This window comes from Acanthochromis polyacanthus, chromosome 3 (genome assembly GCF_021347895.1).
Source record: "Acanthochromis polyacanthus isolate Apoly-LR-REF ecotype Palm Island chromosome 3, KAUST_Apoly_ChrSc, whole genome shotgun sequence".
NCBI classification, from domain to species: domain Eukaryota; kingdom Metazoa; phylum Chordata; class Actinopteri; family Pomacentridae; genus Acanthochromis; species Acanthochromis polyacanthus.
Genome location: NC_067115.1, coordinates 17,871,048 through 17,884,049, shown reverse-complemented (window position 1 = coordinate 17,884,049; position 13,002 = coordinate 17,871,048). Strand labels below are relative to the sequence as shown.

Genomic DNA, 13,002 nt, shown 5'->3' with positions numbered 1-13,002 from the left:
GTAAATTACAGGCGTTGCTTACCTTGCTGTCTAATCTAGCACCTGTTGTACAGATAAAGAAATCTCTGGTCTTATTTTTCACCATTGCTGCTGAAGTGGAGAAGAATTTGTCTGTCGACTACAGTCAACTCCAGGCATGAACCATCAGCGCATTAATTTTGAAATATATAATAAAGGATGCCATATTAGAGGGCTGAGCCTGAGCTTAAATTTGAATAGGTTTGCATCAGTGTAGAAAAAATATGGGAGATACAGTGCTTTTACACATGGTGTCATGTTGTGAAGGTTTAGAAGTCGTCAGACACTTGGATACTAAGGGTTCCTTGGTCAGCTGTGTGTTCTTTCACTGTCAGATCATGCACTGAAGACCTTGAGTGTACCTCAGAACTGAAGAGTTGAGTCCACTCTATGAGACTTAAGGTGGAATTATCTCTCACGATGTGTATTAAGGTCTTTTCCACACTGGTCTTTCCATATTGATGTAACCCTACTAAAATTAAAACGGAGACTTGACGCTTTAATGCGTAATTTTATTTCAAATTGAATGTGCTGGAGCGCAGAGCCTAAAGAACAAAATATTTAACTGTCCAAATACAGTCTGGACTATATATTAGCAAATGTACATGACAAGAAGTACAACTGCTGTAATCTGGTGCTTTGCTACTTCATTTTATTCAGTTTTGTCGTTCATTGACAAATTAAATATTGCTTTTCCCCACATTGCTAAAGCCATAACATTGGCATTAAAAACCCATCTTACAGCACACATGCATTGTCACACACCAAGCGCCTGCCCTCTTACTCATACTTTTCTCACACTTATAAACACTCAAATACACACACTGCACACTCCAGGGAGAGTATTGACATTTCACTACAGCTCATTCTGTTATGATGGTGTTACAGAGCCTTCCAGACACCTCTCAGACAGATTGGCTTCTCATCTTTAAGACAGCTGATAATGAATTTAAAGCACGGCCCTTGGCTTTGGCATACCTGTGGAAAGCACAATCCCAAACGATGAAAGAGGCAGACAGACACTATGTGACTTGGCAAGACATCATAGCGGAAATGAAAATAACTTGTGCTGGTGTGAGGGTAAATTGGCAGGTTCCATAAAAGACAGTTTTCCTTACATTGCAAGGTGCTCCAAGGGATAAATGAGATTTGCTTTCCAGCAATGTCCTGCAGAAGACCTGGAATCACGAAAATGACAGCTGGGTTAGATATCTGGCTGAATTTGTCATCAACTACTGTATGCGTTCTGACAGTCACTGATGATATACAGTTATTTATTTGGTTCAGCCTCAGTGTTTCATGTGTGAGACAAGATCAGCTGTCATTTACACTCACAAAGACTGTAGACACAGTATGTCGTTTCTGCAGGCAGTAAGAATAATTCTTTGTATTTGACTGGTGAGTAAGCATGTTGGCAAGGCAGGATTACAGTAAAAAGGGCATCAAAATGCAATGGATTCATTAACATTTCCTGTTTTGGAGAAGACATCTGTGTAATCATGGCAAGATTTCAGTGGCCAATTTACTACCAATTTCTTAAAATTAGCACAGAGACAGCAATGCACTGTAGCTTGTTGTGTTAATGAAGAGAGTAACAGATCATTTAATGTGCTCTCATGGCGGTGGTGATTTCATGGGGTTTGTGGCACTGTGCACAGCCTTTGAAAACAGTTTCAATCATAGCTAGCTGCAGGTTTTTAATATTCCTTGAGTTACTCATGTTGCAGTAATTTTCGTTTTGTTTCCAAAAACAACGGTCTTTTGTATCCAGGGACGTGACAAGCAGGTGCGCACTGCCTTTAGTACCAGCTACTGTCACTGAAGCCGAGTAAATAACAGTGCCACTTAAAAACAACAAGCTCCTTTATTCCATTTATCATAGTCGTGTTTGTGGAAGAGAATATTTCCATTCTGACATAATCAATCTTATGAATAATTATAAGCAACAGCTGAATCTAAGTATGCAGTATTAATAATAAGAATCTGCTGTAGCCCTGGTTTGTCCTTTCTAACTTAAACCTAAAATGCCAGTAATTAAGTTTATCCAATAATTTCATCTAAACCTATAAATCTCTGAACAAACAATGATTTACTTGATGTAGAAACTTTTGTTTTCTTTTTAAGGAACCCCCCCCCCCCCCCCCCCCCGCAAAAAAAAAAAAAAAACATTTAGGTAACAAAGACCATTAGAGTGGGCATTAGAGTGCATCACTTAATGAAGCTGCCTGCCTCTGAGGAGAAAGGGCATTAATAAAATCTAATTGGCTTGAAATACTTCTAGCAATAGGTAGATGATTAATCACAATCATTCAAACTCTATACACTTACTACCCTACTACCAGTACAACCAGTTTGCTGTTGGCAGCCATAGTAGAGTCAGACAAACGGTTTACTTAAATACGCAACAAAACTACATTGATGAGACTGATGGACAGTAGATTGTGCTTGTTTTCCTCAACCATCTTCTCCACACATCTACCAAATTAACTGAAATCACATTAATAACAGTCAGTCAGTGGTCAGTGTGCCTCAATCAGTGAGTCTCAACTATTCACCTCCATTTAAATGAGCATGGGATGGCCTAATTGTAGCTAGATTTAATAAAATAAGAGGAGCAATATACGGAAAGGTAGTTGAAATTAAGCCACCCAATTGTTATAATAAGCTAAATCATCTAACTAACCTATTTCTGACTTCATAATTTATATATATGACATTGTCTTCTTATCAGATGTGAAAGTTGCAGTAATCTTCTTATCAAACTGTCTGTATAATGTAAAATATCCATCCATTATCTATACACTGCTGAATCCTTATTAGGGTCGCAGTGGGGCTGGAGTCTAGGCCAGCTAACTTAGCGTGAAGGCAGGGGACACCCTGGACAGGTCACCAGTCTGTCACAGGGCTACATATGCAGACAACAATCACACTCACATTCACACCCATGGGCAATTTAGAGTCACCAATTAACCTGAGCATGTTTTGGACTGTGGGAGGAAACCATGCATGCACAGGGAAAACATGCAAACTCCATGCAGAAAGATCCTGGGAAGGCCGGGATGCGAACCAGGGATCTTCTAGCAAGGTGTAATGTAAAATATAAAATATCTAACTTATCCTTTAAGAGGCAACAGTTGACACTAACAATAAATATAGGACTAAACTTGTACATTTCCAAGGAGACCAAGACATGTGAGATAACCTGCATCACCAAAGGCACATCTCCATATTTGTTGGCTTTGTAGACAGAAACTGTAATATCAACAGCTCTCTCAAATACCTGCGGTATATCCTACGATTCTTTTTTTCTACTGGGGAAGTACATGGGTTAAGCTGAAACAAAACCTGTTTTTCTCAGCCTCTGTTCATTGCAAAAGAACTGCCATTATTTCAGCCTACGCAGCAGCTCTGTATCTGACAAATGGTTCAAGAACAAAAACTCTGCTCACTGTAGATTAACATTGACGGTTTATAGTTCTTTACGAATAAATCACACAAGAGGATTGTGGTACAGGGGGAATTTTCTGTTAAGATTGAGTATCCTCTGCAGCTCAGCTTTTAGTACCTTTAATTAGTTTGACTCAGCTTAATAATGAATAGACATGATTTGCAAAAAAAAAAAAAAAGAAGTCTCAAGTGATCTTGAGATGTATCTCAACTCTGACTGAACTGACATTACTGCAAAAAAAGTGTTATTAAATTATTTTTAAAAATATTATAACTTATTGCATGTACCCTATAAATCAAGCCTAAGGTTCATATAGCTTGCAAAAGAGTGTCTGCAGGGAAATAAGCTGAGATTTCAGTGAGAACCTTAGAGAGTTACTTAGTCTAAGAAAGCGAAAACGGCATCAATATATTGTAGTACAGAGTCGAAGAGAGATTTAAATGAGATTTCCCAGGGATGAAAGGCAGTTTGCAGATAATGAAGTGCCCTGTTTGACTGGTGGCCAAATTCAAAAAAGGGACACAAAAGCACATGCGCACACTGTGCCACTGAGAAGACTAGAACCACGAACAGGCGTACACCATTATCAAGAGGATACTGGCTTTTGCGCACTAATCCCAGTCAAATCCCTTTGGAGAGCAATGAGACTGGCACCATCATGTAGTGATGTGTGTGTGCGCGTGTAAGATGAAGTGGCAAAGTGATCATGCAGAGTGTAAATCCCAGGGTTGAGTGTTAACTATCCCTGAGGTTGTGTTAGTCTGTTGGAACAGCATTTTACAAACTCCTGGGAACCAAAAGCAGTAAATTTAGTCCTCCTCCAGGGGTGGTGAGTAAGGGAAGTGAGGGAGTGAAGAAAGGAAGGGTGTGTGTGGGGGCCACGGGCGGGAGGGAGACAGTATATAGCTCAATTGTGAGGTGAGGAGACATGAGAGAACAGCCTGCCACCCACACTTTGCAGCCCACCATGTGCCATTTCAGAACCGTGCGTCCCCAGCATGCCTTTTACCCTGAAACCAAAGTGGAGTAAAGTACGGGTAATTTAATCTTGTCTCAGAACGCATGAATACAAGTATGTGGTAATGTCTGGGTACACCATCGAGACACGACAGGTTTCTGTTTTTATGAAGAGAGGGATGAAACAGGTGCTGCTGCTAAAAATACTGCTGGAGTCCCAGATAAAGAAAGCCAGGAAGGCTTTTGAAGATATTAAAAGTAATTATAGCCACCCATCAGTTTGAGAATAACAGCACACAGGCAATGACACTGTACCTTTCTTCTGTCAAGCACATTAAGATTCTATAAGGGCATCATTATATATGACTATTACATGAAATTAGAGGGAGGGTACGGCAAATATTAATGGATAATGCAGGATAGAAAAAAATGAAAATTGAAGTGAAATAACAAAGTTGTCGGGTCCAAGAGGGCTAACGGTGGCCCGGAAACGCGCAGGGGAAATGGGAATGAAAAGGAGGAGAGGAACAAGGGAGGAGATGGATGTATAAAAAGCCAGTCCTGTCTGCTTGTGCCGCTCTCCCCCACGTCCTCCTCCTCCCCCCCAGAGGATGGTGTGATGGGGTGGAGATGAAAGAGAGACTTTGAAGAAGGAGTGATCCTTCCCTCGCTCCCTCGAAGGAGGAGGAGAGGGATCAGAGCAGAGGCCCCTGACACAGCAAGAGATGTCAAGATACACACACACACACTCAGTACTTTTCACATTATGCACTTGACTTCTTTTAGAAGTACTTTTCGAAGGTGACTTTACAGTCAATTTTATTTTGCTTTGAGCATAGCTTTTTTTTTTTAAACTGACCATATGGGTGATGTTTTTTTTTTCCCACTTTCTCGGTGCTGACAGCCAAAAGTCATATCTCTTCTTGCTGCTGGACAGCAACCGAGGCTTTTGCTAAAGCTGCATTACTCTTCAGCACTGTCACAACTTCTCTTCTGGTGAAGAGTCTCACTTCTCTCTGACTCAGCTCTCCCAGAGATGAAGAGAGATTGAAGGACAACAAAGAAGGGGATTGTTTTGTGTCATACAGTGTTTTGTTGCTACCATCATGTATTTTGTATTCATTCTGGACAAATTCAAAATTATTTTAGACGAATTATGAGTTGGCTCGCACAAGTTTTTGACATTTCAGATGAGTTTTGAGTAATTTGCGCCATGTTTTATGTAATTTGTTGACACATTTAAAGAAATTTTGGACAACTTTTGAGTCATTTTGGCCATTTTTTTCTGTAATCTAGGAGCATTTTGACATGTTGCAAGGGTTTTTTGTTGTTACATTCTTGGCTTATTTTGGACAAATTTAAAATAAAAATCCCATTTCCAGTAATTTTACACAAGTTTCAAATAATTTCAAACAAGTTTTGAGTCATTTAGGACAACATTTCTTTCATTTTAGACCCGTATATATTCATTCTGGACAAGTTTAAATTATTTTAGGCAAAATTGGCGTCCACTTGCTCAAATTTTTGTCATTTCAGATGAATTTTAAGTAATTTTAGACTTTGTTTTCAACTTTCTAATCTTTGCTGTAAAAATCAAGCAATGTCTGGCTGACTGTACTACTGTGTCAACTCACCTCACCACTACTCAACAACTCCTCACATTGTGCAAGTTTCTTTCCTTGCAGTACTTTGCTGGCTTTGAGAATAAGTGCCGAGACATGCAGGAGGTAAAGAGCAAGGAGAGAGAATGATTACCCTGATGCTTTTTATCAGCAAAGGCAGCTTGAGACCCAAGTGCCTTAAGTTGACAAGAATGGGAGAGAAAAGTGCAAACAAAGAGTGGGACTTTATCCTAAACACATTTTATAGGGGGTAAAGTAAGGAACATGCAGTATATGACAAAATGAGGTTCATTTTGCTTTTTATTCCAGACATGGCGACATACACTATAAATGTGATACCCCCCCCCCCCATTAATATTCCTGGAGTCTAGTGGAAATGGCTGTAATTACTGCATCATTTTTAATGAAGCCCTTTGACCCACCATTTTAAATTTTGTTTTGAAATCATGTTTTGCTATTTTATCTACTAGCAAATTCTCCTTCCCTATTTATTAAAAAATCTTGCAGATTCTCATTAATGCATATACACACGTGGACAAAATTGTTGGTACCCCTCAGTTAAAGAAGGAAAAACCCACAATTCTCACTGAAATCACTTGAAACTCACAAAAGTAACAATAAATAAAAATTTATTGAAAATTAAATAATCAAAAACAGCCATTACTTTTGAATTGTTGATTAACATAATTATTTAAAAAAACAAACTAATGAAACAGGCCTGGACAAAAATGATGGTACCTCTATAAAAGATTGAAAACTATTTGACCAGAGTGACATGATTAACTCAGGTGTGTCATTTAATTGACATCACAGGTGTTTCCAAACTCATAATCAGTCAGTCTGCCTATTTAAAGGGAGACAAGTAGTCACCCTGCTGTTTGGTGAAAAGGTGTGTACCACACTGAACATGGACAACAGAAAGCGAAGGAGAGAATTGTCCCAGGACATCCGAAAAAAAATTATAGACAAACATCTTAAAGGTAAAGGCTATAAGACCATCTCTAAACAGCTTGAAGTTCCTGTGACAACAGTGACTCATATTATTCAGAAGTTCAAGACCCACGGGACAGTAGCCAACCTCCCTGGACGTGGCCGCAAGAGGAAAATTGATGACAAATTGAAGAGACGGATCGTTGGAATTGTATCCAAAGAGCCCAGAGCAACCTCCAAAGAAATTAAAGGTGAACTCCAAGGCCAAGGTACATCAGTGTCAGATCGCACCATTCGTCGTTGTTTGAGCCAAAGTGGACTTCATGGGAGACGACCAAGGAGGACACCACTGCTGAAAAAAACTCATAAAAAAGCGAGACTGGAATTTGCAAAAATGCATGTTGACAAGCCACAAAGCTTCTGGGAGAATGTCCTTTGGACAGATGAGACCAAACTGGAGCTTTTTGGTAAGGCACATCAACTCTATGTTCATAGACTCAAAAACCAAGCATACGAAGAAAAGAACACTGTCCCTACGGTGAAACATGGAGGAGGCTCAGTAATGTTTTGGGGCTGCTTTGCTGCATCTGGCACAGGGTGTCTTGAAAGTGTGCAACGTACGATGAAATCTGAAGACTATCAAGGCATTCTGGAGAGAAATGTGCTGCCTAGTGTCAGAAAGCTTGGTCTCAGTCGCAGGTCATGGGTCTTCCAACAGGACAACGATCCAAAACACACAGCCAAAAACACCCAAGAATGGCTGAGAGAAAAGCGTTGGACTATTCTAAAGTGGCCTTCTATGAGCCCAGATCTGAATCCCATTGAGCATATGTGGAAGGAGCTGAAACATGCCATTTGGAGAAGACACCCATCAAACCTGAGACAACTGGAGCTGTTTGCTCATGAGGAGTGGGCCAAAATACCTGTTGACAGCTGCAGAACGCTCATTGACAAATACAGAAATCGTTTAATTGCAGTGATTGCCTCAAAAGGTTGTGCAACAAAATATTAAGTTATGGGTACCATCATTTTTGTCCAGCCCTATTTCATTAGTTTGTTTTTTTAAATAATTATGTTAATCAACAATTCAAAAGTGATGGCTGATTTTGATTATTTAATTTTCAATAAATTTTTATTTATTGTTACTTTTGTGAGTTTCAAGTGATTTCAGTGAGAATTGTGGGTTTTTCCTTCTTTAACTGAGGGGTACCAACAATTTTGTCCACGTGTGTATATATATATATCATGAAAGAGCATTTGATCCATATCACCTATAGTGCAAAACGGTTATTTTGTTTAATCGTTCCAGCTGAAATAAACAGAAATCAAGAGCTGCACTCTTGTCGTCCAGACACAGATGGTGGTCTGAGATTCCATCTATTCATCTCAGACCTGTAATTTCACCTTGTCAGCTCCTGGGTGCTAATCACCACTTCATCTCAAATAGCCTCTATTTATCCAGAAGCAGGGAATTAAAGGCCTGCAGGGATGCTGCCAGAGATTCAACTCTGGCAAACACTAAAATGACTTCTGAATCCATAATAGTGTTGTATTTTTTACATGTTTATGTTTTTAGCAGAACTGTTATTTGTAAACTTGTGAATCATTCATTTTCAACTCTTTTTCCTGGTTTTCTGAGTTTCTCTGTCAGCATGCAGCGCCATTTAATGTAACCAGTTTCTGCAGACATTGTAACAGATTCGGATTTTGACATAAATCTAAATCTACACTCACTCACAATCCAAACTCCATTGCTCTTTGTTCAAACATATTCTCCATTCATGGCATGCAGTGATTTCAGCGTAGCCTTAATTGCTTAGCCTTTCTACTTTTTACTTGAAGACTTACATATTCACACTCACACTATTCACAGTGGCACTCACCCTTTTTGATGTCCTCACAGCAGTGATGGCGTGGTGAGTTAAAACATTTTCCAAGATAGACTAAAATTTTAATTGCTCTGAAATGTCATAGAAAAAAGAGAAAAGAAAAAGGAAACCCTGTGGGATCACCCAAGAGGGTCGGCAAACACAAAGGGGTGATGGATAAGGATGAAATTGAGGAAAATATGATTTTAAGCATATTTAATTAAATCTGAATGAAATTAAATTACATCTTCAGTGTTAAATGGGATTTGATATCCCCGTTGCTGCAACAAGAAGCTGGGTGGTCCACTGATGAGAGAGATTGTCTTCAGAGGATTCATGTGCTAGGCCCTGTGCTCGCTGACAAACCTCTTTCCTCTGGAGAAGAGTCCTTCAGCAAGACGCTAGACATTTTCACATATTGTGGTCAGTAGATAACCATGACCTCTGACCTAACAATGATGGAAAGCAGAAGAAATCTCCCAAAGGAGTAATTATCATTGGAAGTGTTCCTTGTACATTAACCTCCAGAATGAATAATTATTTAGAAAACCCAAAAGCAATCACTATAAATACTAAAGCCATTATTGAGACACCTAGAACTCTGCATGACACCGTCATTTGCATAATTCAGAACATGCTCACACTTTCTTGCAAAATTGCCGCAACAAGATATACGACACAAATTTGGAAGCTAAAAGTTCGCATTCGCTCAAGTGTTGTGAAATATTTTGATGTAAAAGTTTGGATTAAAACTTTGTGCCAGTTGCTATTTTAAGTCTTCTAGAAACCTTTTTCATGACTAATATTACATAATGAGCATTAGATTTTGTGGAAATACAATTACCGTAGTTCTCCTTTTAGGCAGACTTATCAGTGCTGGACAATAACAGAAAGTTACATATTGCAGTAATTTGATGGCAATATTGTACTTCTGAGCATAAAGTACAACATAATACCAGCTCCAGTTTCAAATGTTACCATTTGCACAATTTCAGCTCTGGTCATGAAATTACCAACATCCTTGCTGTGACAGGAAACACCTGTCAGGATTAAATTGAACCTTTTCTTCGTGAGGAGATGAAGTGGATGGGAGTGTTATATATGCACCTGGAGCCAGAGACGACTGCACACATTCTGCATGAGTGTGTTCACACCGTAGCTGGTTTTGTCCCTCAAGCTTATGACTAGACACACAACGCCATTATCTCATCCAATAATGTGCTGCAGCTTTTGCTGGCATTTAAGCAGCAATTGATGTCATGCTTCCAGCTCCCTTCATGTTAAGTGTCCCATTGCACATTGATTGAGAACCTGTTACCTTGCGAAGGCTTTGAATCACAATCAAGAGTGTTTTCATTCACTTCTGTTCCCCTTCTCGCACACACATACTGTATACCTTACCAACAATTAATTCGGTAGTCTTCAGGTGCTATTGACATATGGCCATCTGTAGCTTTTCCGAGCTGAATGCATAAGCGCTGTATGAGTACGACTGCATGTGTGTATCCATATGTTAGCGATTGTATGACCATTAAATTCTACACACCAATAAATCCTAATGGAAACTGTTCATGTTCCACGACCAACACACGAACACTTACACTGAGAGAACTTGTACTTGTTGGCTGAATATCCATTAGACTTCGACTCATGAAGACAGCTCACATGCATGTGCAGTTCATTGATGAAGCTGTGGTGTGGTCTCTGTGATGACATTTAATGTACACAGCAAGTACGGAGGACTGAAAACACACACAAGAAATCTCTGTGAAGAGATCAATTGTGTTTTGGTAACAGAGGGTCAGTAAGTCTACAGATGATCACAGCTGAGATTGTTATATGTTGGTGTGGGAGGCTGATTGAGATTGAAGAGGACTACGGATAATTGCATCACAGGAAGAACATTATTCTTTGCTACAAGTGGTATGTAACATTTCAGTGCTTGGCTTCAGTGGCCACTGGACTTCATGGGAAACCAGGCAGAAAGAAAGGCTTCAGAGGAGTAGAGTTGCAATAGAGCTAAAAACAAAAGAGAGTAAAATTTACTTGCTTCTGTGCCTCTTTTTTCCCTTTTACTCATCCTTCCCACTTCCCATGTTCTCTAAAATCTTATAACCTCCACTACAAAATTGGGAGAATACATACTACAGCTGAAATTGACTGTTAATAAGTTACAAAGAAATATATTGAGCATGAGACAGTAACTGTTGGACGACTAAAAAAAGAAAAACTACAAAAGGACATCTACTGACAGTATAATCAGTATGAAAATTTCACGACTCAAATTCACATTTCGATTTTACAACTGTCACATAAAGATCTTAGTACAAAGAAAAGTCCGTTATCTTTTAAGACACTAATTACATTTCCATTCAGATATCCATGACACTTGATTCTACAGTACGGACACACACAACGAATGACACGACTAATTTGATGACAAAATGTGACTGAGGAGTAGCAGCTTGCTTGACACACAAAAGCAGTCATGCGCCAGACTAACCTGCTGGACATTTGTGCATTCTGAGTTCCTACAAGGGCTGGCACTCTGTTTTACTTTGTGTGAGAATGTGCATACCTGTGTGTGCGCCTACTGCAATACTGCAGTCCAACTGATAGCCGCACACATTGTGGATTCCTTCCTGCGAATATACTGAATACATCCAAAGTGAGAGAGAGAGAGAGAGAGAGAGAGAGAGAGAGAGAACTCTGATTTATTCAGTGGAGCAGCGGGAGGTAGAGAGTGTGAAAGTCAATAATTTCAAAGTTTATTTGCTTATGCAACAGCTCCATACCCTGATCTTCATCATCCTTCAAACTTGGCTTCGTAGGACAGTCTAAACCTACAGACTGCGGTCCTGTGAGTTTGTTGTGTGAATGGTATGTTGTTGTTCTTGCCTAAGTGTGTCTCTTTTTGTATGTGTGCATTCCAATACATGTGCTCCTTTTTGAGCGTGTGCACATGTACTGTATGTGTGTTTGTCTTTGAGGTGAATAATAACTTTTTTTCTTATTACCCTGGATACGGCACGGTGCTTCCAAGCTTCGCTCACTGGAGTTCAATTACTGGGTTCCCTCTGGCTTGCCTTTTATCACTGAATAAGTAGCTCCCTGATACTGTGTTTGTGAGTGTGCGCATATGCATGTGTGTGAATGTGTGGTCAAAGTCGCATGGTTGCATAAGAGAGTGCAACAGCGTGCATTGAGCTTTAAACACTCACCATGTCTAAAAACAGCCAGACATGGATGCCTGCGCACACGCAGAGATTTGTGGAGAGGTTTGTCAAATTATACACACATACATTCATGCATACGAGCACAAATACTAGTAGACATCCACACAAGGATACAAAACACAGGTGCACAATCATTACCTTCTTCTTCTTCTCCCTCGGTGAAAAGAAATTACCCCACCCCCACCCCACACCCCACCCCCTCAGTTTTTAAAACACTGTGTTTACCTTCTAAACACACACACATGCACACAAAGACACAGACAAAAGGCAATGCAGTGCTTCTAAACCATAGGGACTTAGATTTGGGTCATCAACTCTACAATGAATGCCTGCAAAAGAGAGATAAATGGTGTCTTGCTTGTTTTCACCTATTGTGATGGTGGCACACTGATTTTCCTCAAAAACCAAATAGAGCAATTTTACTAAGCAACCTGGTGGGTCGAAGTAATGAGCAGAGACAACAGGACAAAGAAAAGGAAAAAGATTTGCTTTTACTTGAGGTACATTTCTAGATATGTTTGTCTGAATATTAAGCGTTTGAAGTCTAGTCATGTAGTCATGAGTATTTCTCTGGTTAAATACCTTAAAGATGTGACACTTCAAGGGATTCACTCTATAAATTACTTTCATTGAAACTTCAGTGATGGACCAGATGTAAAATTGTAAATTTACCACATGGATGTGGTTTGAAATCCAAACAATGAGTGTAATTTCAATTTTCAAATCCACAATTGCACTGTGTTTATTCTCACTTAGTCGCTCATTCAATCACAAAACAGATATACTAAAATCAAAAAATAGTGGAAATACAACGATGGAAGAGCTAAACATATTGAAATCAATTGTTCACATTTGCACATTCTTACACCGAACTGGTTTTAAATGCCACTGCAGAGCAAAAGTAACACTTAACTCTTACAGCT

At 39.4% G+C, this 13,002-nt stretch overlaps 1 protein-coding gene and 1 long non-coding RNA gene across 3 annotated transcripts in view; one reads left to right on the top strand and one right to left on the bottom strand.

The window, feature by feature from the left end:
• LOC110956362 (zeta-sarcoglycan) overlaps positions 1–13,002 on the top strand; it is a 352,883-nt gene that overhangs the window by 62,287 nt on the left and 277,594 nt on the right. The window lies entirely within an intron of this gene.
• On the bottom strand, positions 182–12,190 carry LOC110956363 (uncharacterized). Its single transcript, XR_007940893.1, has 4 exons — positions 11,422–12,190; positions 10,445–10,862; positions 1,137–1,196; positions 182–996 (listed from the first exon to the last, which is right to left on the bottom strand). It is a non-coding gene; the product is annotated as an uncharacterized LOC110956363 (long non-coding RNA).